The sequence below is a fragment of the Oncorhynchus mykiss genome, chromosome 2 (assembly GCF_013265735.2).
Source record: "Oncorhynchus mykiss isolate Arlee chromosome 2, USDA_OmykA_1.1, whole genome shotgun sequence".
Classification (NCBI taxonomy): Eukaryota; Metazoa; Chordata; class Actinopteri; order Salmoniformes; family Salmonidae; genus Oncorhynchus; species Oncorhynchus mykiss.
In genome coordinates this window covers 57,113,912-57,119,911 of record NC_048566.1, presented here as the reverse complement: position 1 = coordinate 57,119,911, position 6,000 = coordinate 57,113,912, and the positions used below count along the sequence as shown (strand labels likewise).

The window sequence follows — 6,000 nt, the reverse complement described above, 5'->3', positions numbered from 1 at the left end:
AAAACAAAGCCAATTTTGACAGCGAGGAACTATAACACATTTTCAGTGCGGCCTTGTGCAGACTTCTCCTTCTCTTGGCAGTCTGTCCTCAGGGCTCCTCACCATTGAAAGACCACCACAACATGTCTCCTCCACTTAGTGCTGTCCCTCCAGAACCAACCTCTGAACAAAGGTTTTCAACTCCGAATACAAGGCCCTCGCTTCCCTCTCTTTCCTTCCTTCTAACATTGCGAATGATATGTTTCCTTGGCTCTCCTCTCGGCATCAATGCCAACACAGTGACTGAATTGCATTTCGGCTTCTGGATTGTTGCTCTAACTGCTTACAGTAACTGACTGTGGGGTATTCTTTTGAATGCTACGGTAATAATGACTTTCAATGAGTAACTACGGCTTGGAATCCAAGTATAGTAAAAACCTGAACAGAAAATCTGAAACAGTAAGCCATTTTCATTAACACAGTAAACATTTGACAAGTCTGGATTTTTGGAAAATGTTTTACAGTAGCTTATTTCTTCTCCAATTATCGAGCCCTGGGAGAAAAAAAACACTCACTGTCTGATGTGCATGTGACAACCCTCATGACCTGACTTGACATCTGCAATAAAACATTAAACAGCCCGGTTTGTTAGTTGGCCCATGCCGTGTGTTAACTGGAATGGTTGTGTTTCTGGGAATGGGACCTGTATCCTGCTTAAACGCTGTCACAATCAGTAACTTACGTACAAGCCAATGGACATAGTCTAAGGACATCATTGCACATTAAAGACAGATAACAGCAACTCGCTTGACTTTGGTACAAAACAGTCTATTATATCACAGGTTGTTCATACAGCTTTTGTTAATAAAGTACATACAAACAGATAGTACATCTAAGTCACCTGCTCATGTATATGGACTTTGACTGTTTGGCTTTTTGGTTAATAATAAGTGACCAAGAGTCATCACATGAAATAGCTTCATAGACCATTTCAAATCCTCATTGTCTCTTTACTCTGGTCCACATTGTCTTGTCTCTCTCTCTCTCTCTCTCTCTCTCTCTCTCTCTCTCTCTCTCTCTCTCTCTCTCTCTCTCTCTCTCTCTCTCTCTCTCTCTCTCTCACATACATGCATACATACACAATTTCACATGCAGCCTCACATCACCTCTAGAAACCGATACAATTTTCACCTGGTGTTTTTATAAGTCTACACATTTTATCTTGTTTATTTCTTTCCAAGCCCATGTTTGTTTTAAATGTTCCCGTGTGTTTCTGGCTTCCTCTAGTAAAGTGGGCGATTGTGTACTTAATTCCATATACTCCTGTGCTGCTGATCCGTATCCCGGTCTATGAGCGAGCATCAGTACCCCCGAGACAGCTGCTCCTTCCTCCCTCAGCTGTCCCGCTTTGCTGCTCCGTGATAGAACATGGCTGTTTACATTACCATCTCAATGTAAATCTCTTTCATTCACAAAGACAACAAGCCAATACGAGAGGAGGGGGACATTTCTTTGCTCCCCTTGACTGCAGAAATTCGAACAGCATTCAACACAGGTCCGGATGCCCTGCTCTAGTAGGGCTGTATAGTGAGACATCTGTAGAAAGTGTGTGTGTGTGTGTGTGTGTGTGTCCTGCTGCTCTAACAAAGCAATGGTAAATGGGTGAGTAAACGCTTATAAATATGTTATAAACTAAATAGTGTAGTTACACAGTGAACAGTTCCAACGTAAACCACTTTGAATTGTTGTATGTGAGTATTGCTCTTTGTCAGTAAAAAGGCACTGTAAGTGAACAAGCATAAGGGAAATGTTTTTCTGACTAGCTTTGTTTTCTGCACTATTACCCACAATTTGTCCAGATGAAATATGGACAGTAAATATAACAAAAATGTAGATCTAGACTTTCAACATTTATTGCGCAGGACACTTGATATCGTTTCGAACATTTTATCCAACAAGAGGGAGCCAGCAGCATTGAGGCTAGACTGTGTGATCAGGGATGAAAGTGAATATGTAATTAACACTCTCCCTGTAATTGCTATCAGACTTTATTTTCATTTGAAGATGAAATGATTTATGTTCTCTTCCGAAACCAAGGTCAGATGCCCAGTCATAGATATTTAATAAAAACAGGCAGGAATAACACAGGGGCGGGCAGGCTGGCTGCGGAGCTAAATGTCATGCTATCGTATGCTCTAACGGGCATCTCTAAATGAATTAAATGCCATATCCAAAGTACACTCATCATGCAGACAATTATTACTGTAAAATGAAATCAAACTTGGTGATAGAGTTGGAGTTGACGTAACCATGGGTGAACAGGGAGTACGTTAGGGGACTGTGTGTGGAGTAGGCGTTGTCGCTTATCCTGTATTTGTGCATATTAATAGGCCCATAAATGCATATCTTAGTTCATTATTATCTCACAGTGCAAAAACGGTCTATTTCATTGGACCATGTAGTGCTAATAGCCCTTACTTAGAACAAACAACAGTCGGGTCGTTTCATTTCAGCAAGCCATGACACCCACAATCTCAGATTCTTCTGAAATGGGTTTCTGTATTTAGAAACAGATAATATAATCATTCCTGCAACGTTATTTTTGTTGAAAGAATATGAATATGAACTCTGAGACATTAAGCTAAATTACTCCACCCAAATTGGCCATTTTAATTTATGAGATTCATAAAATATTCAATAAATATAGTACCCAACATCGGATTTGGACTAAAGCTCCTCTTAACAATCCAAATAAATGGTCAATAACTGCCCACGAACCACCCCAAACCCCACACCAAGCCCACCGCAATGGCCAGTATACATTATCAGGACAAACTGAATTGCTTTCATGGAGGACTGGCTTGAATTGTGACGATTACCACACAATTTATTTTCATAATGAACAAAGGCTATTGTTGCAACGAAAATGTACTCGGCTCTTGCAACCCATTATGACACACACCTGGCAACCCTCATTATGCACACCTGCGCCCCATCATGAGGCACACCTGGACACCATACCTCTGACGGAGGGCCTCCTACCACGGGTCGTCACAGTGAGCCAGTCCCCCAGCCTACCCAGCCGTCCGCCCAGGTCAGCGATGCCTGACTTTCCCTTCCGAGAAGTATGACGGTACTCTATCGAAATGCCGTGGCTTTCTATTCCAGTGCGCCCTCTATTTCACCTATCAGACGGGAGCCCCCACCCCCGAGAGGTCCAAGGTTGCCACGGTCATTTCCATGCTGACTGGACAGGCGTGGGAGTGGGCTACGGCCGTCTGGGAGAGAGGGGAGGATGAGTTGGGTTCCTATGAAAGGAACCCAACCATCCTCCAGAGGGCAGAGAGGGAGGTGAGTGACTTTTTATTTTTCTTCGGCAGCACTGGTGTCCACCTCGCCACTCCTTTGGCTGTCCTGAGGCAGAGCCTGAACCCATGGAGGTGGGGGCCATGCACCTCTCCTTGTCACCGGAGACAGCTGGGACTCTGTTCCTATTGCGGCCAGGAGGAACACCAGCTTCAGCGGTGCCCGGTGCGCCCTAACCCAGGGTCCACTAGAACAGAGGGGTGGCCCTGTGACCTTCCATCTCCCAGGGTAGGCATGAGTATTCCATCACTTTCCTCCAAACCCTTTCTGGCTTCAATTTCACTGGCTGTCCCATCTGTCTCTACAGCTCTAGTGGACTCCGGTGCCGCTCAGGTCCTCGCCTCCTCCCTGAACTTAACTTCATACCTGCTCTCCTCTCCTTTTCCTGTCCAAGCTCTGGATATGCGACCATTGGGATCCACCACAATTACTCATGTCAAAGCACCACTCACCTTCAACGTGGGACCCAAGCACCATGAACACCTTTCCTTCATCACCGCACCCATAAACAAAGTCATCCTCGGCCTCCCGTGGCATCAACTACATAACCCCACCATCTCCTGGTCAAGGATGTGACTCACCGCCTGGGAACCAGGATGCCGGAGGACCTGCTTTCCCGCACCCTGTGGTTCCACATCGGTGGAGAGTCCTGGGAGTGTCCTCCAGCCCATCAAGCGGTCCTCCTGTATTGTTGGTCCCATGTTTTAGGACATAGATGTGGAGATCTGCCATGCTCTGGAGAGAACCAGCTCCTGCCACCTGCCCTGCAGAGAGCATCTACATCCCCAAGGAGATGAGAGATCGGCTGTTGACCTGGGCACACACATCCCTTGCCGCTAGACACCCCGGTAACACCCGCACCATCCAGTTCCTCTCCGATAAATACTGGTGGCCCACCTTGGCGTAGGACGTCGCCCACTATGTCAACTCATGTTCGGTATGTACTCAATCCAAATCTTCCCGGCACACTACAGCAGGTAAACTACTTCCCCTTCCCTCAGCGCCCTTGGTCACATCTGTCCATAGACTTTGTTATGGATCTCCCCATTTCTGATGGTTTTACCACTATTCTGGTTGTTGTTGACAGATTCTCAATCTTGCCGTTTTATCCTTTTCTCTGGTCTACCTACCGCTCTCCAGGTCGCTGAGGCACTATTCCAGCAGCTCTTCCGACACACGTCGCTGGTCTGGAAAGCCTTTATGGAGAAGCTTGGGACCACGGTCAGCCTCACATCTGGGTACTGGCCTCAGTAACGGGCAAGTGGAGAAGACCATCCAGGAGCTGGAGAGGTTCCTAAGGAGTCACTGGCAAGGGGAGTGGGCCCGGTTCCTTCCCTGGGTGGAATATGCCCAGAACCCACTCCTCCACCGGACTGACTCCCTTCCAGTGTGTCCTGGGATGTCAGCTGGCCCTGGCTCTGGCTCTGTGGACTCCGAGCCAGACTGAGGCCCCTGCAGTTTACGAGTGGTTCCGGCGTCCACGTGGTGTGGAACGCCGCCCACGTGAGGCTCCAGCGCGCCGTCAGAAGGATCAGGTGGACCACCACTGCAGTGAGGCTCCTGTGGACTGGGAGGGTATGGTCCAGAGGAGAAGTGTTGGGTTCCGGTGGATGACATTCTAGATCCCAACATCATCCAAGATTTCCACCCTCGCCATCCGGACCAGCTGGAGTCATGCATGGGGGGGTTACTGTCACGTCTACTCCTGCTCCGGCGCTCGATGTCACCGGTTTACTAACCACCGGTCCTGGCAACCCATCATTACGCTCACCTGCGCCTCATCACCACCTTGATTACTTCCCCTTTACATAGCAATCCCTAGCGTCAGTCTTCAGGCAGTATTGGTTCAGTTTTCATGTCCAGGTGCGTCTCTTGTTTTGTAACTCCATGTTATTATTAAACCAACCGTCTACGTTACAAATGTTTTTAAAATTGTATATTTTCCTTAATTTTGCTGGACCTCAGGAAGAGTATGTGGATCCATAATAAATACAAATAAACAATACACTCTGCCACAGCTTCATAATACTTGTCAAACATAGAGAACTGATACTTGGTTTTGGGGGGTCTGTGAGTGGCTTTTGACCATTTATTAAAATCAATGTTAAGAACTCATTATAAAACTACATTTGGGACTCATATGCTTGCGTGGTTATGGTGGCTGGGTCTCCTACAGATGATTTCAGCACTTAACCCACTGCCATGCTCGATAAACACAGCCCAACCGCAGTATTGCTTCTGCGTATCCTACTATTCACATTTATTAACATTCACAGTCCGAGGAAATCTCTGGTAAAACGTTTTCTGAACATGGACTATATAATCCAGGAATGATACAATTTTATGGGGGAAATATAAGAGTGTTACCGGAGCAAGCCTAAGAATACATTTGTTCTATGCTAAGCACCCCCAGCTGTGGTGAGGGATATGGCCTCTTCTGCCAATAAGCAGCATTGCTTTACAGACGCTAAGTATGAGTCCCAAATGGCACCCTAGTCCCAACATAGCGTCTTACTTTTGACCAGAGCCTTGGGCATGGTCAAACGTAGTGCACTATATAGGGAATAGGGTGCCGTTTGGGAAGTAACCCAACATCCTTGTAAAAGCTGCTGTTAGTATTAGACTAGAGCCATTTCTGTGGGTGACCTCATGGAC

The 6,000-nt window shown here is 46.6% G+C and overlaps 1 protein-coding gene across 1 annotated transcript in view; it reads left to right on the top strand.

Moving 5' to 3' along the window:
* The first annotated feature begins 1,617 nt into the window (after positions 1-1,617).
* zgc:113516 (ETNK_euk domain-containing protein) overlaps positions 1,618-6,000 on the top strand; it is a 69,984-nt gene continuing 65,601 nt past the window's right edge. Inside the window, exon 1 of the mRNA XM_036951362.1 lies at positions 1,618-1,641. The gene's annotated coding sequence lies outside the window, so the exon portion shown is untranslated. The remainder of the gene's footprint in view (positions 1,642-6,000) is intronic.